At 42.8% G+C, this 23,501-nt stretch overlaps 1 long non-coding RNA gene across 17 annotated transcripts in view; it reads right to left on the bottom strand.

Moving 5' to 3' along the window:
• Window positions 1–23,501, bottom strand: part of LOC102162079 (uncharacterized) — a 111,601-nt gene that overhangs the window by 38,716 nt on the left and 49,384 nt on the right. For 14 of the 17 annotated variants that reach the window (XR_014808055.1, XR_014808057.1, XR_014808046.1 and 11 more), the window contains 4 exons: window positions 10,220–10,361; window positions 9,760–9,822; window positions 6,723–6,814; window positions 6,156–6,600 (listed from right to left, as the gene is read on the bottom strand). This is a non-coding gene — a long non-coding RNA (uncharacterized LOC102162079). Of the gene's footprint in view, window positions 1–4,062; window positions 5,164–6,155; window positions 6,601–6,722; window positions 6,815–9,759; window positions 9,823–10,219; window positions 10,362–23,501 lie in introns of those variants that run through there. The other 3 variants (XR_014808047.1, XR_014808053.1, XR_014808050.1) reach the window with 1 other exon arrangement.

Raw genomic sequence — 23,501 nt, 5'->3', positions numbered from 1 at the left:
AAGCTTTCCACAGAAAAGAAAATCAGGGACATATGGAGAACAGGCTTGTGGTTGCCAAGGGGAAGGAGAAGCATGTGGGATGGACTGGGAATTGGGGGTTAATAGATGCAAACTATTGCATTGGAGTGGATAAGCAATGAGATGCTGCTGCATACTGGGAACTATGTCTAGTCACTTATGATGGAGCATGATAATGTGAGAAAAAAGAATGCATACGTGTATGTGTAACTGGGTCACCTTGCTGCATAGTAGAAATTTGACAGAACACTGTAAACCAGCTATAATGGAAAAAATAAAAATCATTACTAAAAAAAAAAAAAAAAAGCTAAAGCAGATCATGGCATTCCCTTGTTCAAAACCATCCAATGCTGGTCGTGTATTGAATACAACTTAAATTCCCTATCAGGGAGTGGCCCCAAGGCTGTATATGATCTGGCCTATCTCTCTGAACTCATCTCCAACCACTTCCCCTTTTATTTATGATGCTCAGCCATACTGGTCTTGTTCCCAGAACAGACCAAGTTCAGTCCTACCTCAGGGCCTTTGCACTTGCTATTCCCACCACCTAGAGCATGGTTCTCCAGATCTTTCTAGGAGTCATTCTCTCCTTCCTTCTGGTGAATTGAACACTATCTCTGCAAAGAGGCCCTCCTTATCACTCCACCCCATTACTTTTTATCCCCTCCTTTGCTTTATTTTTCCTCATAGCATGCATCATTTCGAGTTATTTTATATACTTGTTTATTTGTTAGTTACCTGTCTCCCTCAGGCAGAACATAAAGTCCATGAGGCAGGGGCCTTGCCTGTCTTGGCTGCAGCACTCCCAGCACCTACTGACAGTGCCTGGCATATTAGAGAAATTCAATGCATCGTTGATGAGCAACCATCTGAAAATGCCAGACCTATCATGGAAGCTGAGTATCTGTTAATCGAATGAATAAACATCGCAGGTGCTGGAGAGAGGACAAAAAACAGACTTCCTGTATGCTTATGAAACTCAGCAGAAAAGGTGGCCATTAAGTGCATAATAACAATAACATAAGAAGAATGTCCTGATAGAGGAAGTTCTGGGAAGTGGCAGTGACCTGTCATCTAAGTGGTGTAGAATTTAACCACCTTAATTTTATGACCCACAGAAACGAACCTCTCCCAGCCATAGTATCCACCTGTGTGAAATGAGGATACTGATATTATCAGTTGCATGGCTTTTGCCAGGAAGAAAGGGAGGCAAAGTGCCAAGCACATAGTATTCACTCAGTAAGTTTCAGCTACTATTGTTATTATAAGATATTAACATATGGGATACCTCACAAAACCCCTCAGTATCTTTTGAATCACCATCTTATATTTGGATGAATGGTTTGCATTCTGAATTCTGCTCAGACAACTTGGAAGCCAAGAGTCTCTTTCCTAGCCTTTCTTGAAGTTCAGGCTTCAATGCATAAAGCTAGGCTTTCCCTGGTAACCCCACACCCTTTGATTAGGAAGAGAGCAAGGTGATCACACGGATACCCCATGGACTCTGTCTTTTAACCAAAAGGGTGGCTGGCGTGTCTTGCTTGGGGGTGCAGCTGAGACTGAGGCATTCTCTGCCTATCATCACCACAGTAGGCTGAGGTATCTGTCCCCAGTTGTGGCAGTGATGCATCCACAGGGAGTTCAGGGGTTCTTCCAGGTTGATCAGCCCCTCACCTTGATGCTCCAGTCCTCCTGGAGGTTTCATGATCTCTCTGAGATCCTCAGTCAATTCCTTTTTTGCCTAAGCGAGTTAGGGAGGGTTCTGTGGCTACAGCTAAGAACCCGAGTGACGCACGGACCATCTGAATGACTAAATGGTTGAGGACCCTATGCCGTGCATACCATTTTGGTTACTCATCAGTTGCTTGTACCAGCCAAGAGTAATCAAGGAGGGACCCTAAGGCAAAAGGGCATTGCTCTCTCAAAGGCAACTTTCTCCAAGCAGCCTTTCCTGGTGGCAGCTGAAGGGGCTCCGTCCCTCTTCTTTGTCTCACAAAGTTGATGGCACTTATTAGCACTTGTCACAATCGCCTGGCCTGGAACGTATTGTTAATCTATGTCTCATTCGTATCTTCCCTCTCAGTCTGCATTCATTTGGATTTCACTGAGCACCTATTATGTGCCAGGCATGAATAGTGTAGCTCACTTCCAAAAAACGGGCACTTTCCCCAGATGACCAGCCTGCAAGCAACAACTGAAAGGCCCAGGGGTGTTAGGTTAGCAGCATAATGTAATGACCCAAATGCCTAAGTTTGGGGATCAGACTGACCTGAGTACAGATTCTGGCTCTGATCCCAGCCAGTGATTTTTGTTACATTGTTTAATATCATAAGCCTCAATTTCCTCATCTATAAAATAAAGTTAATAATGGTTAACATATAGGGTAGTTGGGAAAATTGCATCAAATCATGCATAATAAGTACTTAAGAGTGCCGGATTCTTTGCAATGTTCAATATATGTTATTTTCATTAACAGCAAAAAGCATGTCTGAGGATGTCAGGAAATCCTTCGAGAGGGGAAAAAAAGCTTATGTTATTACTTAAAGGAAGCATTCTTAATCTAAGCAGGCAAGTACACCTGTTCGTTTTGTTCCTTGGTCAACAATTATTCATTTTCAAAAAATGGTTTCTCGTAACATCCTGGGATGAGGAGTATCCTGTTTTGGTTCTTCTATTTTGCAAACAGAGAAAAATGACAGAAGTTAGTTGGCTCACTCAAGTACATCCTAGTTTTGTTAACCCATAAAGGCCTTCTGTGAGAAAAGATTGTGCAGGAGTTCCTGTTGTGGTTCAGTGGGTTAAGAAGCTGACATAGCGTCCGTGAAGATGTGGGTTTGATCCCTGGCCTCATGCAGTGGGTTAAGGATCCGGTGCTGCCACAAGCTGTAGGGTAGGTCACGGATGCAGCCAGATCTGGTGCTGCTATAACATGCGTAGCCCTTAGCTGCAGCTCCAATTTGACCACTAGCCTGGGAACTTCCATATGTTGCAGGGGTGCCCATAAAAAGGAAAAAAAAAAAAAAAAAAAAGATTGTGCAGCAAATCCGCTTTGATTTCCAGCTCTGCGCATAGCCTTGTAGAGAATACAGAAATGTGGGAGTTCCCATCGTGGCGCAGCGGAAACGAATCCGACTAGGAACCATGAGGTTGCAGGTTCGACCCCTGGCCTTGATCAGTGGGTTAAGGATCTGGCGTTGCTGGAGCTGTGGTGTAGGTCGCAGACACGGCTCAGATCCCGCGTTGCTGTGGCTCTGGCGTAGGCCAGCGGCTACAGCTCCGATTCGACCCCTAGCCTGGGAACCTCCGTGTGCCGTGGGAGCAGCCCTAGAAAAGACAGAAAAAAAAAAAATGCATAGAATGCACTGAAATGTAAAAATGTATTTACCCCCTACTTGGGAGTTTGGAGGGGGTCAGGGGAGAGTTTCAGGAGGAAGATGAGACATGAGCAAAGGGCTTCTCGGGGAGGACACGCAAGGCTCCTTCAGGAGACCTCGAGAAGTCAAATTCTCTTCATGTAGAACATTATTATAGAGGACTCATGGGAGATAAGGATTTGGAGACAATGACTAGGTTAAGAAGTTTGGATTTCATCCTCCTGGCAAGTGATAGCCATTGCATGGTTTTGATGAGAACGTTTTAGGAATATATGCAGACTGTCAATGGTAGGACATGAAGAACAAAATAATGAAAGCAAGAATTCAAATCAGAAGTTGTTGTCATCATCCTGACATAAAACTGGCTGGGCTGTGGGATGAAAAGGAGGGGGTGGACAAAACAGATAATTTGCCTTAATAATCACCAGCACTGGGTGACTGGTTAACTACAGAGGGAGATGAACAATCCACATGGTGTGAGCTGGAGGGGCCCTCAGCCTTGAAGTATTTCTGAAAGTGTCATTCTGAAACCACTTCTAGCAGTATTACGTGGGTGCTTGTTTAAAAAAATCAGATTACTGTGCTATGTTTCAACCTACTGAATCAGAATCGTAGACAACAGGACTCCCCACAAGTATGTGTTCTTACCCCGGTTGATTATTGTTTTACCTTTTTTTAAACTTTTCTTTTTTAAATGATTTTTATTTTTTTCCATTATAGCTCATTTACAGCGTTCTGTCAATTTTCTACTGTACAGCAAAGTGACTCAGTCACACATACATACATACATTCTTTTTCTCACAATATCCTCCATCCCCCACTTGATTCTTAAAGCCTGTTAAATGCTTGAGAAGAACCTGGCTTCGAGATTATTTGACCAACCTGAATTTGTTTTAAAGATGTGGAAATCAGAGTTCAGAGAGGTCAAGTGACTTTCCCAAGGTCACACAGCTACCTAGGATGAGATCTTCTAACTCACAGGCTTGACTTGTTCAGCCATGTCATGCAAGATTGATAATCTGATCATTGGGTGCTACCCGGAAGGCATTATTTCATCACTTTCAAGGTGGGAAGGCAAAAAGTCTGGAACTCAAGTCCAATGGACATAGATGTGGCTGCCTTAAAACTCCAGCAAGCTGATGTCTACCAGCTCTGGCCAAAGGGACCGTCTTGTCAGGGGGCTGCTGCTGCTGTCATGGTACTCTCACTACAGCCAGATTCTTGGACTCTGAGCATCTGGGTTCAGGGGAATATCCAGGAGGAGGGTCACATGACCTCAAAGGGTAGCCTTAACATACGACCTCACAGAGAAGGCTGGTCCACACAGACCATCCCGGCCTGCGGGTAGACAGCAGTGTAGGGACTTTTCTTGACTTCATTACCCTAGATAGAGTAGGATTCGTGGGACTCCAATTAAGTGAGGGTCACCCTCTTTGTTAAGCCATGCATTTAGAAGATATACTGAATTTGGAAGGAGAAGCCATGAGACAAAGGGCTTTTCAGGCTAGGCAATTTAAACTAAGTTAATTATGGAGTTCCCGTCGTGGCGCAGTGGTTAACGAATCCGACTAGGAACCATGAGGTTGCGGCTTCGGTCCCTGCTCTTGCTCAGTGGGTTAACGATCCGGCGTTGCCGTGAGCTGTGGTGTAGGTTGCAGACGCGGCTCGGATCCTGCGTTGCCGTGGCTCTGGCGTAGGCCAGTGGCTACAGCTCCAATTTGACCCCTAGCCTGGGAACCTCCATATGCCGCAGGAGCAGCCCAAGAAATAGCTAAAAAGACAAAAAAAAAAAAAAAAAAGATAAACTAAGTTAATTATGGTGTATTATGACCATAAGCTATGTGAATCCCCCTACTTTATAGGTTAAACAATAACCACAACAGAAGTTCAGAAGGGTAGAATAACTTGTTCAAAGTTTTACAACACATCAACTCTCTAAATCTCCATCCCTTCACAATGAGAAGAATAATATCAGGTCCACCTTCCTCACAAAGCTGCTGCAAGGGTCCAGTGAGAAAATATATAAGAAAATACATCATAGTATCTGAGGCATATGCCAGGGGCTCTTAACCTTCTCTTTTCACATGAGTAAGATGGTAGCAATCAATCCCTCACACACACACACAAAAGAGGTGTATAACTATAATATGGCATACATATACACGCATACGACTCATTTTAAAAGACTATGAGAAGAAAATTATTAACCCAGGGTAAAATACTGTCTATGAGCCCATTTCTGGGCCTATGTTATGGACTCTCTCTTGTGGTTTCCTGGGGCAACGCGTCTACCATAACCGGTGAGCAGTGCTCCGAGCCTTCCCACACCCTATATTTGATAGGCTGTCCCCAGCACATCATCTCTATCCGATTCTCTCACTCTCTGCCTCACCTTTTCTGGGGACAGAGAGTGGGGGTCTAGCACAAGTGTGTCAAACCGTGTTGCCCCAAACCACGGGAGCCTTAGCTAGTATTTGACCTTGGGGTGCAGGGCAATGTGTCTGAGACTTAGAAGCCCATGGAAGCTTGTGGCTTGGCTATTCCACTTGGGATGGGTGTTTATATAAATGGCTTGCATTCATGAAGGGGAAATACCAAAAATCCCCTTTCCCAGGTTCAAAAGAGAAAAAAGTAGAGGAGGAAAGGAGAAGGAAAGGAGACATATTTTTATCTTTAGAAATGATTTCCAACATGAATATTCTAAATATGAGTTACCTAAGAGAAACTAGGTTTTTTTAATTAAAAAAATTATTTTCCTCTCACCTTTTGCAATGTCCCCATCATATAATGCAATCAAGCTCTAAGGTCTTGCTCCGAGTTCAGCATTTCTCAATCAGAGGATATTTCCAGAGTGCTTGTTAAAAATGCAGATCTGCAGGCTTCAGTCCAAACCAGCTGATTTAGAATTACTTACATAGATAAGTTGAGCAAGTTTCCAGTGAGCGTCTCAGGCACACTGGAGTTTGGAAACCACTACATGCCCCTTCAAGCATTTGGAATGATTTCCATTTTTCTCAGATAAAAGGTTCTGTTGTTTTGAACTCTTACACGTTTGTCGCCTCGAGGGTCACTGGGTCTCCATACAGATCACCAGGATTTAGAGTTCAGCATGAGATTCAGCCAAAGAAATTAGATGGAGTAAAGTGGAATTATTGCCTCATGGTCTCCACTGTGAATCTTCATTCTTTTCTCTTCCTGCCACGACATTCTTCACAAAGATATAGCCATAAAGTACACTCATTTTTAACAACAACAACAACAATAACAACAACAACAAAGACAAAAAAAATTTTTAAAAAATAAATAAAATAAAAAAAAAAGTACACTCACTTTTAAAGGTCCTCCTTATGTGCAGGAAAGCTTGAGAAACACTGCCTTTCCTGTGGCAGGTGCTGTGCAAGCCCATGTCTTTGACCAGCAAGCTAGGCCCATGAGGAATTTGGGGGGATGAGAACATGGGAGGAAGGAAGACAAGGAGAAGGAAAAAAAGAGAGAGAAGAAATGAAGTATCTATGTGATTACAGTACCAGGAGTAAGAAGTCTGGCCCCAGCATGTGACCTGAGTTGAGTCACTTGAATCGCACCCTTCTCTGGGCCATGGGGTATACTCACCCAGAGCAGGTGAAATTCTCTAAGGCAGGGCTTCACAAGCTAGGTGCCATATTACAGTGGTGCCACAGATGGATTCCTGTGTGCTCTGAATGACTGAATCATTCAACTCTCAGAGCGCCCTGTGGGACGCAGAGTGGCTGAGGCTCTGGGGCCAGGTGCCTCTAACCAAGAGGAGTCTCATCACCACTCCCTGGGAAGTGGTCTTAGCAGTGCGGAGTCCAAGGGCACCCTCGGAGTTCCCAGAGAAGACCTCGGATAAGGTGCCATCTCCCCATGCATTGCTTCACCGTGATGCCCTGAGGGCAGCCAAGAAGGTTCTCTACATCCTGGGCATCCACAGGCTGCAGAACACTGCACTAACAATCCTAGGCAGAGTCTGAGGACCAGTAGGGAGTTCGTTGCCAGGTGCCCAGAGCTTGGCGCTTAGGCCAAGATGCAGCCAGTTGGGGATGGATGGGTACAGAAATCAGGTGGGGCTTTCTGGTCTGCCCAGCGACAAATGGTAGCCCAGGATTTCTGTCTTTACATATATCAGAGTCTCTTGCTCATCTGCAGCTGATGGACAAGAATCCCATGCTGGCTGCAGGACTGCCACTCTGACAGTGCATATGAAATGTAGAAATTCAATCCTCATGATTATTTTGAAACATAAGATAGGTAAAAATTCAAATGTGAAATATTTTATGATAAAAATTTTAAACTCTAGGAATTCCCATCATGGTACCTCAGAAACAAATCCGACTAAGAACCATGAGGTTTGGGGTTCGATCCCTGGCCTCACTCAGTGGGTTAAGGATCCGGTGTTGCTGTGGGCTGTGCTGTAGGTCACTTTCTCGGCTCAGATCCCGCGTTGCTGTAACTGTGGTATAGGCTGGCGGCTGTAGCTCCAGTTGGACCCGTAGGCTGGGAACCTCCATATGCCGTGCATGCGACCCTAAAAAGACAAATAATTAATTAATTAATTAATTAAACTGAGTTGTCAGTGTAAGAAAAGGATACACAACTAGGTTCTTTCATTTCAAAAGGAATAGATTTTCAAATGGCTATAAACAATGATTTAAAATATTTTTATCACCTGCTTGTGTGAATAAAGTTACTTGTTGATAGAGACTGCTAAGAATTTGAAGCAATCATTCAAATATCTTGATCAGTGTTGCATAAAGCCATTTCAAGCAGAATATCTGTCAGTAAAAAGATACGTCAGTGGAAGTAAGTTCAAATTTCTCATTTAAAATTTTGAAATGGGGAGTTCCCGTCACGGCTCAGCAGTTAGTGAACCCAGTTAGCATCCATGAGGATGGGGTTTGATCCCTGGCCTCGCTCAGTGGGTTGAGGATCCGGCATTGCCGTGAGCTGTGGTGTAGGTCGCAGACCTGGCTCGGATCCCGAGTTGCTGTGGCTGTGGTGTAGGGCAACGGCTACAGCTCTGATTGAACCCCTAGCCTGGGAACCTCCATATGCGGCGGGTGCAGCGCTAAAAGGAGAAAAAGACCAATAAAAAATGAAACTTTGAAATGGGATTTCCCATTGTGGCTCAGCGGTAATAAACCCGACTAGTATCTATGAGGATATGGGTTTGATCCCTGGCCTCACTCAGTGGATTAAGTATCTGGCATTGCTGTGGCTGTGGTATAGGCTGGCAGTTGTGACTCTGATTCTACCCCTAGCCTGGGAACTGCCACATGTCGCGTGCACAGCACTGAAAAGCAAAAAAAAAAAAAAAAAAGATTTTATTTAGAATTTTATATAAATTTAAATATTTAATATTTTATGTTTTATTTTTCCTAGAAGCATATAAAGTGTAACAGTTTCACTGAGCTTTACAGAGCTATTCCCAAACCCCTCCATTTTACTCCTGTCCTATATAAGTGTTTTCATTTTTTACATGTAGAAGGTGTGAGAGGGGGTGGGTGCAGTGTTCTAGGGCCGTGGTTTTCAGTCAAAGGTGATTTCACACACACCCCAGGGACTTCTGACACCTGGAGAGTTTTTTTTGGTTGTCATCACAGGGGAGCTCTTTACTGACCTCTAGTGGGTAGAGCCGGGGATGCTGCTAACCACCCCACAATGCACAGGACAGCCCCTCGTAAAAAGAATTACTGCACATGCAAAATCAGTAGTGTCAAGGATAGAAACTCTCTTCAGGGGTCCCTCTCACTCTGAAGGTCTAGGATTCTGACGTATACTTGTTCTTGTTGTTCAGAGGAGATTATGACTGGCAATAGCGGGTGTGGCTAGGCATGGCCAGCTCTAATCTCCTAACTGCCTTTATAATCACAGACCCAGCAGGCAGATAAAACAGGAGGCAGGGCTTCCTGTATATTCAGTGGAAATCCAGCTATGGACATCTGTTTGAGATAGTACACATTTCAAAGCATCAGATGTGTAACTTCTATGAATATTACCTAGAGTCCCCAGATAAACATCTTCTTCTCTCCTTTTATTTGTTTTAAAGTTCCATATTCTGGGGAGTTCCCATCATGGCTCAGTGGCTAACGAACCCGACTAGGAACCATGAGGTTGCGGATTCGATCCCTGGCCTTGTTCAGTGGGTTAAGGATCCCGCGTTGCTGTGGCTGTGGTGTAGGCCGGTGGCTACAGCTCCGATTGGACCCCTAGCCTGGGAACCTCCATATGCTGCGGGAGCGGCCCAAGAAATGGCAAAAAGACAAAAAAAATTTTTTTTAATTAAAAAAATAAAGTTCCATATTCTGGAAATAGCTTTTTTGTTCCACCGAACTGTGATCCATCTTACCTTTCAGCAACTTTCCCCTTCCTCAGTCCAGGTCTCACCAGGATTGGCTTGGCGGGGATGTATCTGCCAATAGGTAGAGATTCACAGGAAAGCCTTTCAACTCACCCCTGCATCCCAACTCCCCATTCCCACTGCTCTCATCCTACAATTTCCTTGGAAGTTGAAGACATCCTATGTTTGGGCATTGATGTCTGGCCTTCAGGAATAAAAAAATCTTCCATACCCTCTCTCTTGGATAGCCCCCCTGTTGATTTGTTGGCACTTCAGGATGATTCGAGTGATGGAGGACTGAACCAGTCTGGGAAGCCACGTTACTTTATCACCATGGCTCATACCATCCCTTCCATCAGTTTTTACAACAGATTCACCACTGCAACCTGGTACTAAGAGCAGGTTGAATGGAGCATTAGACACATATTTCCCCTAGGATTTAACTGGGGACGAGCCATTCATCTCATACCTGCTCTTGCATAGAAAAAAGATCAGTAGGCCCAGGGTCTCTGCTATGTCAAGCTAGTCAAGTCATTCAGTCATTCCAGGCTTTACTTTGCTCCTATGTGAAAGGGCAGTAACAGCTAGAAGGCTGCTGAGCTTCATTCCACCTTAAAAGAAAATAAAAGAAAAAGCACTGAGAAAATTTGAAAACTGAATCAGTCTTAGGAAATGCATGTTTTATGGTATTGACTGGTTGCTAATAGCGTCATTTCTACTGAAATGAGGAAGTTTGTTTTTACAGTTATAGAGTCAGGAAGTAGTTTTCATCCTCTGTAGGGTTTTAAGTCCCTCAAAGATGATGGTAACTAATATAACCCCTGATAGCATTTAAGTGTTGAAAAACCAGTCTATTACTTCACTGAAGGAGTATATACTAGACCCCTATTTTGCGTCTTGAGAACAATAATATTTGTCTCTACTTTGCAGATGGAACATTAAAGCACCAGATGGTTGACTCTTTGAGAAAACCCCACAGCTTTGACCAAAGAGGAAGGGGAAGGGCAGCAGGGCACAAAGAGCTGTGTTCAGAAAAAAATAAAAATTTGCGATTCTCAGTTCCATGATTTGAATCCTGAATGTGTGCTTCTCTGGCTAAAAATACAACCACTGAAGTCGAATGCTCATTACTTGTTGCCTGGTTAATTTATAGTGCTAAGTTATTGATCAGAAATAACAATGCTATTTTCTAAATACTTGATTTTTTTTTTTTTTTTTTTTTTGGTCTGCTTGTTTGAAAGTATTTCTGGCATTTTCCTCACACTTCTAGGTCATCCTTATAGGAAGGACAACCTCCAATATTTCTCCGCCTTTAATTTCCCTCCCATTCTTAGCAGATAAGTTGCAATATCAAACTTCGCTTTATGATGGAGATTCGAATGGTGGAGACTGACCGTTGTGTCCTGCTGGTGTGTATGCCAGTTTGGAGGCCTCCCTTTCTACCTTCTTTCATGAAGAGCTTTCAGGTGTGGTTCCGCTAGGAATCCCCTAAATCCTAGTCCGTGTGTGGCACCCACCACACCTCAATGTGCAGTAAAACTCCTCTCAAATCTCTTAAGGTCCCTAATTGTTCAATGTTCCTGATGTGGAAGGCAGATGACCATCTGCTCAGGTCTCATCCTACTGCATTTATCTCAGATGTTGTTTCCCTAATTAGATATACTCTGGTAGTGTTGGCAAAGCCAGGTGATGGGAAATGTGTTCAGGGAACTTCCTCCAGGTTCCACACTGGTTAAAGCTCTATATCCTCGCCAACACTTGGCATTGTCGTCTTTTCTATCTTTAGCCACAAGAACAGCTTTGTAGTAGTATTGCACTCCAGCTTTAATTTACATCTTCCTCATGGTTAATGATGTTGAGCATCTTTTCAAGTCCCTGTTTTCCCTATTTCTATCTGTAGATGTATCTTCTTTGGTGAAGTGACTTGAGTATATATATATATATATAAAATCTAGTCTATATCAGATATATAATTTGATTTACAAACATCTTCTGGTTAGGCTGTAGCCTATCTTTCCATGATCTTTACAGGATTTTGCAAAAAGCACATCTTAAAATTTGAAGAATGAAATCCAAATGATCAATTTTTAATTATTGTGAACTGTGCTTTCGATGTCATGTGTAAGAAGACTGCCTAAGCCAAGGTCACAAAAGTTTCCTATATTTCTAGAGTTTGTGTAGTTTCAGGCTTTAAATATGCTCCATTTTGATGGTTTTTTTTTTTGTATATTACACATGGTATGCCTCAAACTTTATTTTTTCATACAGATATGTAACTGTTCCAGTACTGTTCATTAAAGACTATCCTTTCTCCACTCATTTCTTTTGTACCTCATCAAAAGTCAGTTGTCATGTACATGTGGTCTATTTCTAGACCTTCTGTTCTGATCTATTTGCCTATCTTGATGCCAAGATGATACTGTTTCATGACTCTAACTTCATAAGAGTTTTTGAAATCAGATAGTGCTTCTCCTCCAACTTTGCTCATCTTTTTCAAAGTGACTTTGGCTCTTCTGAGAATTTGCATTTCCATTTGAACATGACAGTCAAGTGATCACTTCTACAAAAAGCCACCCAGTGAGCCCATCCTGCTGCCCCTGTGCGCTCTTCCTCCTTGGGCCACATCTGGACTCAGGTGATAAGCTGGGGCGAGGGGAGGGGGCACCTCATCTGTTTCTCTTATCTCAAGTGTCTCTCCTTCATCGTCTGATGTCCAGTGTCTTCAGAAGCATCACTTCACACATTTTGTCTTTCTTTTTCAGTTATTTCAGGCAGGAGGATAAACCCAGTCTCTGTAGTTCCATCTGAGCTGGAAGCAGACCTGTGGTTACCTAGTTTGGTTACCATCTAGATTAACACCCTGGACTACGTACAGACAAGACATGCTCTCTGCCATCAGAAAATGAGTAAGACAAAGATGCAACACCATGGCACCAAGTTGATGACTGTTCGTACTGGACAAAGGGTATAATGAAATGAATTACACTTTGAAAAAAAATGTTTTTCTATAGCCTCGAAATTTTCCGCAAAATTTTCCCATCATAAGGGTCTTAATACCTGCCTATCTTGGGGGATTATTGAAGGATTCAATGTGGAATTATATGTAAAATGCTACATTAAAACTTAATGAAGAATAGCTATTACTACTACATAATGCTATGAAAGCAGTCATCCGAAGATATATAGAAGTCTGATTTTTAAAACTTTCCTTAAATGGAGTTCCCATTGTGGCTCAGCAGTGATGAACCTGACTACTATCCATGAGGATGTGGGCTCCATCCCTGGCCTTGCTCAGTGGGTTAAGGATCCAGCATTGCCACAGTTACAGCATAGATTGCAGACACGGCTCAGATCTTGAGTTGCTGTGGCTGTGGTGTAGGCTGGCAGCTGCAGCTCCGATTCAACCCCTAGCCTGGGAACTTCCACATGCCGAAAGTGCAGCCCTAAAAGAAGCAAACAAACAAACAAAAATAAATAAAACTTTAATTAAAAACTGATAGGATATTCCCTGGTAGACTAGTGGTTAGGATCTAGTGCTTTCACTGCTGTGGCCCAGGTTCAATCCCTGGTCTCATCACTGAGATCCCATATCAAGCCCCTGCATGCCATGGCAAAAAACAAACAAACAAACAAACAAAAAAACCCTAAAAAATCTGATAAAAGCCTTTTCACTAAGTATGATTGCAGCAGTTGTCTCTGCATGGAGATTCAGTTTGGGCATCCACCCCGCCAGGAAGTGTCCCAAACCCATCCACTAGGTTCAGTGCCTTCTCTCTGAATTGCCCTCGGACCTTGTTGCATTCACTCCCAAGCCCTTAAATACTGCCTGCTGACTGTCCATTTTTGTGTCTGCTTCTTGTCTCCTGATATTGCCTAACATTCATCTCCATATCTTTAGAGCCCAGCACACAGCAGACATTCACAACGTGCTTTTTTTTTTTTTTTTTTTTTTTTTTTTTTGCCTTTTTAGGGCCGCACCTGCAGCATGTGGAGGTTCCCAGGCTAAGGGTCTAATCAGAGCTACAGCTGCCAGCCTACGCCAGAGCCACAGCAACGCAGGATCCGAGCCATGTCTGCGACCTACACCACAGCTCATGCAACGCCAGATCCTTAACGCACTGATCAAGGCCAGGGATCGAACCCAAAACCTCATGGCTCCTAGTCGGATTTGTTAACCACTGCGCCACAACGGGCACTCCCACAACATGCTTGTTGAACTGGTTCACATCGTCTTCTCACCTGCCCATCTCTTTGACCCTCTTCTCTATGCACAGTTTGTTCCTGCCTCTGTGTAGTCTGCCCTGGGTGGATGCTTTTCTGTTACAAGTTCTTGGCATTTGGTTTCCACCTACATACTTCCTCAAGCTCTCTAAGAAGTGGGTATCTTTTCATCTTCAGTTGATGGTATTACCATGAAATCTCCATGGAGGGGTCTCTCCAACCCCTCGCCAAAGACCTCCTCCTGAGTGATTTGTCGGAGCCACGCAGCCAGAGCTCAGAGTGAGAGGAGGAGACAGCGCCAAGGGGGAGGGCACCGAGGGAGAATGCAGACCTGCCTGGTGCTGCTTTGAGGCCAGCCCAGAGCCTTACAACCTCTGAACCAGGTTGACCAAGATGAAGCATTCAACCAAGAAACAGAAGAACTTAGACCCACAGAATGTTGGGACTGGAGGCCCCATTGAGACAACTGAGCCTTGCGGTTTGTACAAATTTTCATCTGAAAGAGGGTAACATTCTTCTCTCTCTCTCTCTTTTTTTTTTTTTTCTTTTGTCTTTTTTTTTAGGGCCGCACCCACGGCATATGGAGATTCCCAGGCTAGAGTTCACATCAGAACTGCAGCTGCCGGCCTACACCACAGCCACAGCCAAGCCAGATCTGAGCCGCGTCTGTGACCTACACCACAGCTCACGGCAACACCGGATCCTTAACCCACTGAGCGAGGTCAGGGATAGAACCCGTGACCCCATGGATGCTAGTCGGGTTCCTTAACTGCTGAGCCACGATGGGCACTCCAAGAGGGTAATATTCTTAAAAACAAAACAAAAGCTTTTATTTCGTACCCCCCATCCCTGATGTGGAGTTATTCTGGTTGAAAGGATTGGAAGAGACAGTCTGGCTCTCATTCCCACTTTCCACATCCTCCAACCAACAAATGTGCATACACACACACACACACACACACACACACACACACCCTTGGCAGCTGGAACCATCTCTGAAGAATCCTTCATCCACCGAGGAGCAAAAACATAGTTTGAAATCACTGGTCAAGTTGATAACTTTCACTTTGAGGTAAGTCATAAACGGATGTTGGGTCTGGGACCCAAAGCCTAGAATTTCTGGTTTCCTCTCTTTCTATTAATGAATCTGCACTGTCACGTCTGTCAAAAACAACAAAATGCTCCGTAGATGTGTCTCTCTTCTGGGTGTCAGAGCTGTAGAAGTCTTCCCAGTGTGAATCCAATTTTAACAGAAGTGTTGCTAGAACAATAGCTGCTTTCAGGAATGAGTCTGAGTGAAGGATGAATAAGCAGAAGAAGAGGATTTTTAGGAGAGTGAAAATACTCTGTATGATACTATAAGGATGGACACATGCCATTATATATTTGACCAAACCCACAGAATGAATAACACTGAGAATAAATCCTAATGTGAACTCAGGATTTGGGGTGATTATACTGTGTCAATGTAGATGCATTGATTTTATTTTTCTTTTCAGGGTCACACCTATGACACATGGAAGTTCCCAGACTAGGGGTCGAATCAGAGCTGTGACCACTAGCCTATGCCACAGCCACAGCAACACCAGATCGGAGCCTCATCTGCAACCTAAGCTGTGTATTGCAACAATGTCAGATCCTTAACCCACTGAATGAGGCCGGGGAGTGAACCCACATCCTCGGGGATACTGTATCTGGTTCTTAACCTGCTGAGCCACAACAGGAACCCCAGGTTCATCAGTTTTACCAAATGCCCCACTCTGGTGGGAAATGCTGATAATGGGGAGGAGGGGTTATGTAGGGTAGAGAATATATAAGAAATCTCTCTATCTTCTTCTTAACTTTCCGGTCAACCTAAAATTGTTCCAAAAATAAAGTTATTTAAAAAAGAATGAATCAGAAGCGTTTTCAGCTTTTCTCAGAAAGAAAAGTCTGCATGATGTCCAGACTGAGGTGATTTGAAAAGCTGGGACAGAGAAATAATGCCTCTTACCCTTGGAAGCCCAGAAAGCATCAAAAGCTGGTGTGTGTATTTGTGAATGGTTTTATAGCACCATCAAGTGGCACAAAGCAATATTGCCACTAAAGCTCAAAAATAGAGTTCAATAATTTTTTACTTTATAAAAAAATTCAATCAGCAAGTAATCTGAAAGCCTCTGATATGTCAGACTTTACACTAGCCATTGGGAATATAGCAAGTGTTATTTATAAAAAAATCTACACATTCATTTCAGAAAGATCTGTCCATGTTCCTTTTATAGACATGCTCGATCTGCTCTCTTCCCTACAAAAAAGGAGCCAAGCCTCTACGACAGGGTGCTATGACAGATTTCACTCACTCTTTAATCTATGATCCAGCCTGCTCAGAGCCCACAAAAGAGAGACTTTTTTTTTTTTCTTTTTTCAATAGTACCTGCAGCATATGGAAGTTCTCAGGCTAGCAGATGAATTGGAGCTGCAGCTGAGGCCTACACCACAGCCACAGCAATGTTGGATCAAAGCTGCATCTGCAACCTATGGCATAGCTTGCACCAATGCCGGATCCTTACCCCACTGAAAGAGACTAGAGAAGCTGAATCCTCACAGAGACAATACTGGGTCTTTAACCCACTGAGCCACGATGGGAACTCCAAAACAGAGACCTTTAAACCCCAAGTTCCTGATATGAGCATCTCTGGAGACATGAGACTTTTGCAAAATCTCCCTGGGACTATCACCGGTCAGTTGTTATCAGTCTAAGAATACAAATGTCTTATGCTTTCCTGATCTTGGAGAGCAAAGCATCTAGATTTGGGTCTTTCCCATGGAATCCTGAAAAGAGGTAACCCATAATGTGTCCAGGATGCAAAATGTACCTGATCAATTAGTGATTTTTCCTCCCTTCCGATTTATCATGACTCCACATTATGAGTGCTGATCTGACTCAAGTTGGAAAGCATTGTGTTATGGACCCTAGACAGGTGGAGAAACCATCTTTGCTGGGCATCCTGGGTAACTTGGTCAGGCCAAGAAGTCGCTGCTAGGAGAGCTCTTCCCCATTTTCTTTGGATTTTTTTCTGAGTATTAAGTCACAGACCATTGGATAAACCCCAAAATTTCCTTGCGTCCTAGTGATCGGTTCTAATCACTTTTTAAATTTTGTTTTGCGATTACAGAACTATCCTAGACAGGTCATTGCATCCCTTTGACCTTCATTTCTCTCATTAGAAAAACACAGCATCTGGAATGACTGGACATAGATGGTCAGAAGATGTGTTACATTCCTGGAGAATGTATGCCAATATTTTTAGAGCTTCAGACAGCTCAAGTTCTTCGCCTGCCGAGAAAATTTTAACTTCTCAAAGAAAAATTTGGGTTACAATTTTTGGCAATATGGACAACTGGTTACTTTAAAGAGCTTTCTGGATAAAATATAATTAAATGATGAATTAAACAGATGCAGTAAACAAATTTTAATGCATTGCTATACTTACTAGAGTGAGGGGAAATTTCTGAGGGTCGAAGAATTAAATAAACAGTGATAGTTATAGTGAGCAGGAAATAAGTGAGCAGAGGAGGGAATTATAAAATGAGGTGGCTTGGAAGCAAATGTTCACATCCTTGCGATCAGCATGCCCAACACAGGCTCTTGGGATTCTTATGCATTTTATTCCAAAAAATATAATCCACAAATTTTTAGAAACCCACAGAACACACAAGGAGTAACTAGGAGGCAGCAGGAACAATAAATGAAAGACTTGGACTTCCCAAAGACTTCAGATATTGGAATAATCTGATGGAAATAGGAAATAACCATGTGTAAAATGTTTAAAGAAATAAGAAAGAAAATTAAAGCTGAGAAAGCAAAAATAGAATGTTAAAAAAAAATCATCAAGCAGGTTTTAGAACTAAGACTTGTAGATTTCTTTTTTTTTTTTTTTTTTTTTTTTTTGATTTTTTTGCTATTTCTTGGGCCGCTCCCACGGCATATGGAGGTTCCCAGGCTAGGGGTCCAATCTGAGCTGTAGCCACCAGCCTACACCAGAGCCACAGCAACGCGGGATCCAAGCCGCGTCTGCAACCTACACCACAGCTCACGGCAACGCCGGATCGTTAACCCACTGAGCAAGGGCAGGGACCGAACCTTCAACCTCATGGTTCCTAATCGGATTCGTTAACCACTGCGCCACGACGGGAACTCCAGACTTGTAGATTTCAAATACACACACAGCTCTCAGTGGCTGAGTGAAACAGACGATTAAACAGGCCTGAAGAGACAATGAGTTAGAAAACATAATTTGAGGAGTTCCTGTTGTGGCTCAGCAGTAACAAACCCAACTAGTATCCATGAGGACGTGGGTTCGATCCCTGGCCTTGCTCAGTAGGTTAAGGATCCAGTGCTGCTGTGAACTGTGGTACAGGTCACAGACGCGGCTCGGATCTGGCTTTGCCATGCCTGTGGCGCAGGTTGGCAGCTGCAGCTCTGATGTGACTCCTAGCCTGGGAACCTCCAAAAAAGACAAACGAACCAAAAAACCCCCGTAATTTGAAGAAATAACCTATAAGGCAACCCAGAGAGATAAAGAGGTGACATATATAAATAGACCAAGATAGCACATTTTAACATAACTAACTGGAGTCACAGAGGTAAAAATTGGTGTGCGAGTAAGACGGGGCCTTGAAGAACAGGCCACCCATTGAGAGGGTGGACCCTGGAACCTCAGGTTCAGACCTCACAAGCTGGCTCTCCCATTTCTCAGCTTTGTGATTAGAGGCAAGTAACGAAAGCTCACTGTGACGGTTAAATAAGGATCATAAGAGCATCTATGGTATTATAAGCATTACATTAGTTATTACATGTAAAACATTCAGAGTATGGCTTTACACAATAAAGTTTTTTTTAAAAAATCTTGCCCGGTAATTCAGTTTTTTTTTAAGACATGATGCTGTAACTCTATCTGTTGTTCAGCATCTCCTAAGTTTGGCCTTATAGTACCTGGTTATAACCACCTGAGGGCACCCTTTCGAACGGGTGACCAAGATCAAGTGAATTCATTTCTAGCTGAATCTATAACAAAGAAAAGAAACATTTCTAAACGTTTAAATTCCTGAACGACTTAGAAGAGGTCCCTCACCAGAACCTGACCACACTGATCCCCTGACCTTGGACTTCCAGCCTCCAGAACTGTGAGAAATACATTTGTTATTTATAAGCCATCCAGTCTATGGTAATTTGTTAGAGCAGTTCCTTATCTGTCCGATGAAGATACAATAGCAGTTGCCTCAGAGTGTTGTGAGGATTAAAGGCTTTACCTGTATATCATCATTTTAAGAGCACTTTTTTTTTTTCATGTTTCAACATCCTAAAACCGACGTCTTACCATGAATGGGGCTTCCACTCGCTGATGTCTGCATGGCAATCATGGTGTGGTTGCCCTCGATGGCTCATGGTGACTGCTGCTGCTCCAGGTTCCGGGGTGGGACACTGGCCATCACCCCAGCTTTCAGGCCATCTCCGGACCATTTTAGGAGCAACATAAATCATGATTGTTGGAAAATGTTCTTTGTGACACCTTATCGTAAAGTCCAGGAAGCTCCAGTGTCAAAACTAGAGAATGGGCCTCAGTGAAAATCCTGCGACCAGAGTCCCGAGGACTTACTGAAAACAGACAGTCTCCAAAGAGAAATGAGCTCTAGAAATACATTAAATAACGTATTTCACTTCTGTTTTCCTTTTTTTGTGTGTGAATAATTGTGACCTCTGTTTAAAGACATACATTAAGTGCTATCTTTGATAAGTATGATATAAAAATTCATTAGCAGCATATTTTTTTCTTGGTGACTCATACAATAGTACCATATCTTACAAATGATACGTCTTAGCATCAGTAAAGTGTAGATGAATCTTTTAGAATAGTGCCTATTTCTAAGGAAGTTAGTCTTAAAAGCTATATACTGTATGATTCCAACTATGTGACATTCTGAAAGAGGCAAACTATGGAGATAGTAAAAAAAAAAATCAGTGGGCACCAGGCCTTAGGGGAGAGGGAAGGAAGAATAGGTGAAGCACCAGGTCTTTTTAAGCAGTGGAACTACTCAGCATGGTACCATATTGCTGGATGCATATCATTATGCATTTGACCCAACCTGTAGGAAGTACAATATCAGGAGTAAGTCTTAATGGAAAGTATGAACTTTGGTTCAATTTAGTTGAATACTAACATACAATGTAGGTTCCTCAACGGTGATAAAGTTACCCTCTGGAGGGAGATATTGATAATGGGAAGGCATATCCATGTTGTGCATTTGGTAATCTCTGTTTGTACCTTTTGCTTGATTCTGCTGTGAACCTAAAACTGTTCTAAAAATAAAATCCATGAATGGAACTGGAGATTCTCATACTAAGTGAAGTAAGTCAAAAGAAAAAGACAAGCACCATATGATATCACCTATACGTAGAATCTGAAATATGGCACCAATGAGCCTATATACAGAACAGAAACAGAATTTCAAACATAGGGAACAGACTTGTGGTTGCCAAGGGGGAGGGGGAGGGACTGGGAGGGACAGGGAGTTTGAGATTAGTAGATGAAAATTATTATATTTAGAATGGATAAGCAATGAAGTCCTGCTCTATAGCACAGGGAACTGTATCCAGTCACTTGTGATAGAACATGATAGAAGAGAATATGAGAAAAAGAACATATATATATGTATGACTGAGTCACTTTGCTGTACAACAGAAATTGACAGAATACTGTAAACCAACTACAATAAAAAATTTTAAAAATAAAATAAATTTCTTAAAAAAGCTGAAGTTCTGGAATAAACTATAAGCCATTTTTTTCCATCCCCCCAAAAATAAGTAAGCACAGATATGAAGGAGGTATTAAAAATATCTCTTAGTTAAGGAGAGAGGGTTCTGGAGTTCCCATTGTGGCGCAGTGGAAACAAATCCGACTAGGAACCATGAGGTTGTGGGTTCAATCCCTGACCTCGCTCAGTGGGTTAAGGATCCGGCGTTGCCATGAGCTGTGGTGTAGGTCGCAGATGCAGCTTGGATCTGGCATTGCTGTGGCTCTGGCATAGGCTGGCAGCTGTAGTGCTGATTAGACCCCTAGCCTGGGAACCTCCATATGCCGAGGGTGCGTCCCTAAAAAGACAAAAAGACAAAAAAAAAAAAAAAAGAAGAAGAAGAAGAAGAAGAGAGAGTTCTAAGGAACTCAAAGGAGAAGCTGGTTGAGGGGCCTTGGAAAGCAGCACTGGTTCCCATCATTCCTTCAATGCCAAAATTAGGGATGTAGGAGAGGATAAGGCTCTGAGAGAATCTGAGGATTTTAGACTAGTGGAGGCCTAGGCTCTGCTTCCCCCTGTACTGGGAGGCAGGGTGCACCTGTAGAGTTTTCTATACCATCACGGTTATGGGAGTAGAGTGGACATGCAGGGTGAGGATACTGGGCTGATGGGCTAGAGGTGGGCTCAGATTCACCAAGAGCAGCAAAATGTTTCCAGTGTAGCGAAGACCATTGTGGATGTGACACTGAAAGATGGAGGAGTTGGGGGTGCTTGGGGACCAGAACAATTCTTCCATCCTGCCTTTGTCAGGAGGCTCTGAGGGCCCCCAGAAACCCAGGCGTCGTGCCAAAGGAACCAAGACTGAAGGAAAAGTGTCCAAGGGCAATACTTTCCCTAAATCACCTAAGAAAACCTAGAATGTCAAAGTCAATGCTGAACTGGCAATATGTGTCCCAATATTGATGGAAAAGGGGCTTAAGGAAGAAACCTTGTTTAGTTTCAAAAGAAAAAAATTATTTGCTATGCATACCTAAGCATATGGCTTGAAAATTCTAATATGCATATATCCTTAAAAAAGTCACTACTTTGGAGGAATTACGGTTGGGGAGCAGTATAGTTTAAACTTATAATGTGAAAGAAGATTCCTTCAACTCCCGAGGAGTTTTCTTGATCTTGTAGCCTTTTTCTTGGAGGAATATGGACCAAAGTTTTCTCATAAAAGAAAAAATTAGCTTCCTCTTGGATATTTTCTTTGCTTCCAAAGATATTTGAGATTACATTCCTTCAATTCAGTGACACACCCACTTTCTATTGTGTTCATGGGGGGATGGGGGCACCAGCCAATTCTTTCTGCCTAGGATGGGTTAACGCGCTGAAGAAATATTGAGGGAAGCTTATTTCCTTTAAAAAGTGTACGAACTCCTTCTAACTATATAGAAATTCCAGCAGAATACTGAGGGGCACCAAGGACACACAGGTAAATAGATGTGATATAGTTTTGTGGGAAAATATCCACAAAGAAGTGGCTCAAATGCTTGTAGGCAAAGGAAGAAGTAGATGCAAAATTGTGTGGTGAACACATGAGGTTTGCAAAGGAGGGTGGGAGTCAACCCTTGAAATTCAGGAGGGGAGTTCCCGTCGTGGCTCAGTGGTTAACGAATCCCACTAGGAACCATGAAGTTGAGGGTTCAATCCCTGGCCTCGCTCAGTGGGTTGAGGATCCTTCGTTGCCATGAGCTGTGGTGTAGGTCGCAGACTCGGCTTGGATCTGATGTTGCTGTGGCTCTGGCGTAGGCCTGCAGCTGTAGTTCCAATTGTACCCCTAGCCTAGGAACCTCCATATGCTGTAGGTGCAGCCCTAAAAGGCAAATTAAATTAAATTTAAATTTAATTAAATTAAATATTCTCTAATTTCTTAAAATGGAAGCTTAGCTTATTGGTTAGAGACCTTTCTTCCTGTCTAATATAAACATCTTATGCTAGGAATTCCCTTTGAAATATTGCTTTAGATACATTACACAAATTTGAACATACTGTGCTTTTATTTTCATTCATTTAAAAATGTTTTTTTTAGGGAGTTCCCATGGTGGCTCATGGGTAAGTCCTCATGGATACTACTTAGGTTTCTTGCCACTGAGCCACAACGGGAACTCCCTTGAAGTCTTTCTTGACCAACTCATACATGATTTGGGTCTTCCAGGACATCCTGTGCATCTCCTTTAAATATTCTTCTCATGTATATTTGAAGTCTCTTATATAATCAGAATTTAATTTTTTCCTAGCCTTGAATTAGTACCATTTACTTTTCCCTGTAGTAATTTTCAGTAAACATTCTTCCACCTTTTCTTCCTACTTCTCTGCCATAATAAAGTTATTCAGAATTCAAATTGCATTCTCCAAGATGTTACCCACTCTATCAATTCTAGAAAAATATTGACAGTGCTGGCCATACAGAAAAATCCTGTTATTTTCATAGATAGGAAAGTTTTTAAAGATTATCTAATCAACATCCTTGTTTCAATGATAAGGAATCTGAGGTCATCAGAGATGAGAGAAATGACTTCTCCAAAAGAGCTACTTCCTGGAGTTCCCATCGTGGTGCAGCGGAAACGAATCCAACTAGGAACCATGAGGTGGCAGGTTCAATCCCTGGCCTCGCTTAGTGGGTAAAGGATCCAGTGTTGCCATGAGCTGTGCTATAGGTCGCAGATGTGGATCGGATCTGGCGTTGCTGTGGCTGTGGTGTAGGCCAACGG

Source organism: Sus scrofa, chromosome 6 (assembly GCF_054392235.1).
Source record: "Sus scrofa isolate SSC_HxYL_T2T_F1_AM1 chromosome 6, Sscrofa_HxYL_maternal_Yorkshire_Landrace_v2.0, whole genome shotgun sequence".
In the NCBI taxonomy this organism is placed as follows: Eukaryota; Metazoa; Chordata; class Mammalia; order Artiodactyla; family Suidae; genus Sus; species Sus scrofa.
Note: the sequence above shows the minus strand (reverse complement) of the source record. Positions and strands in the feature narration are given on the sequence as shown.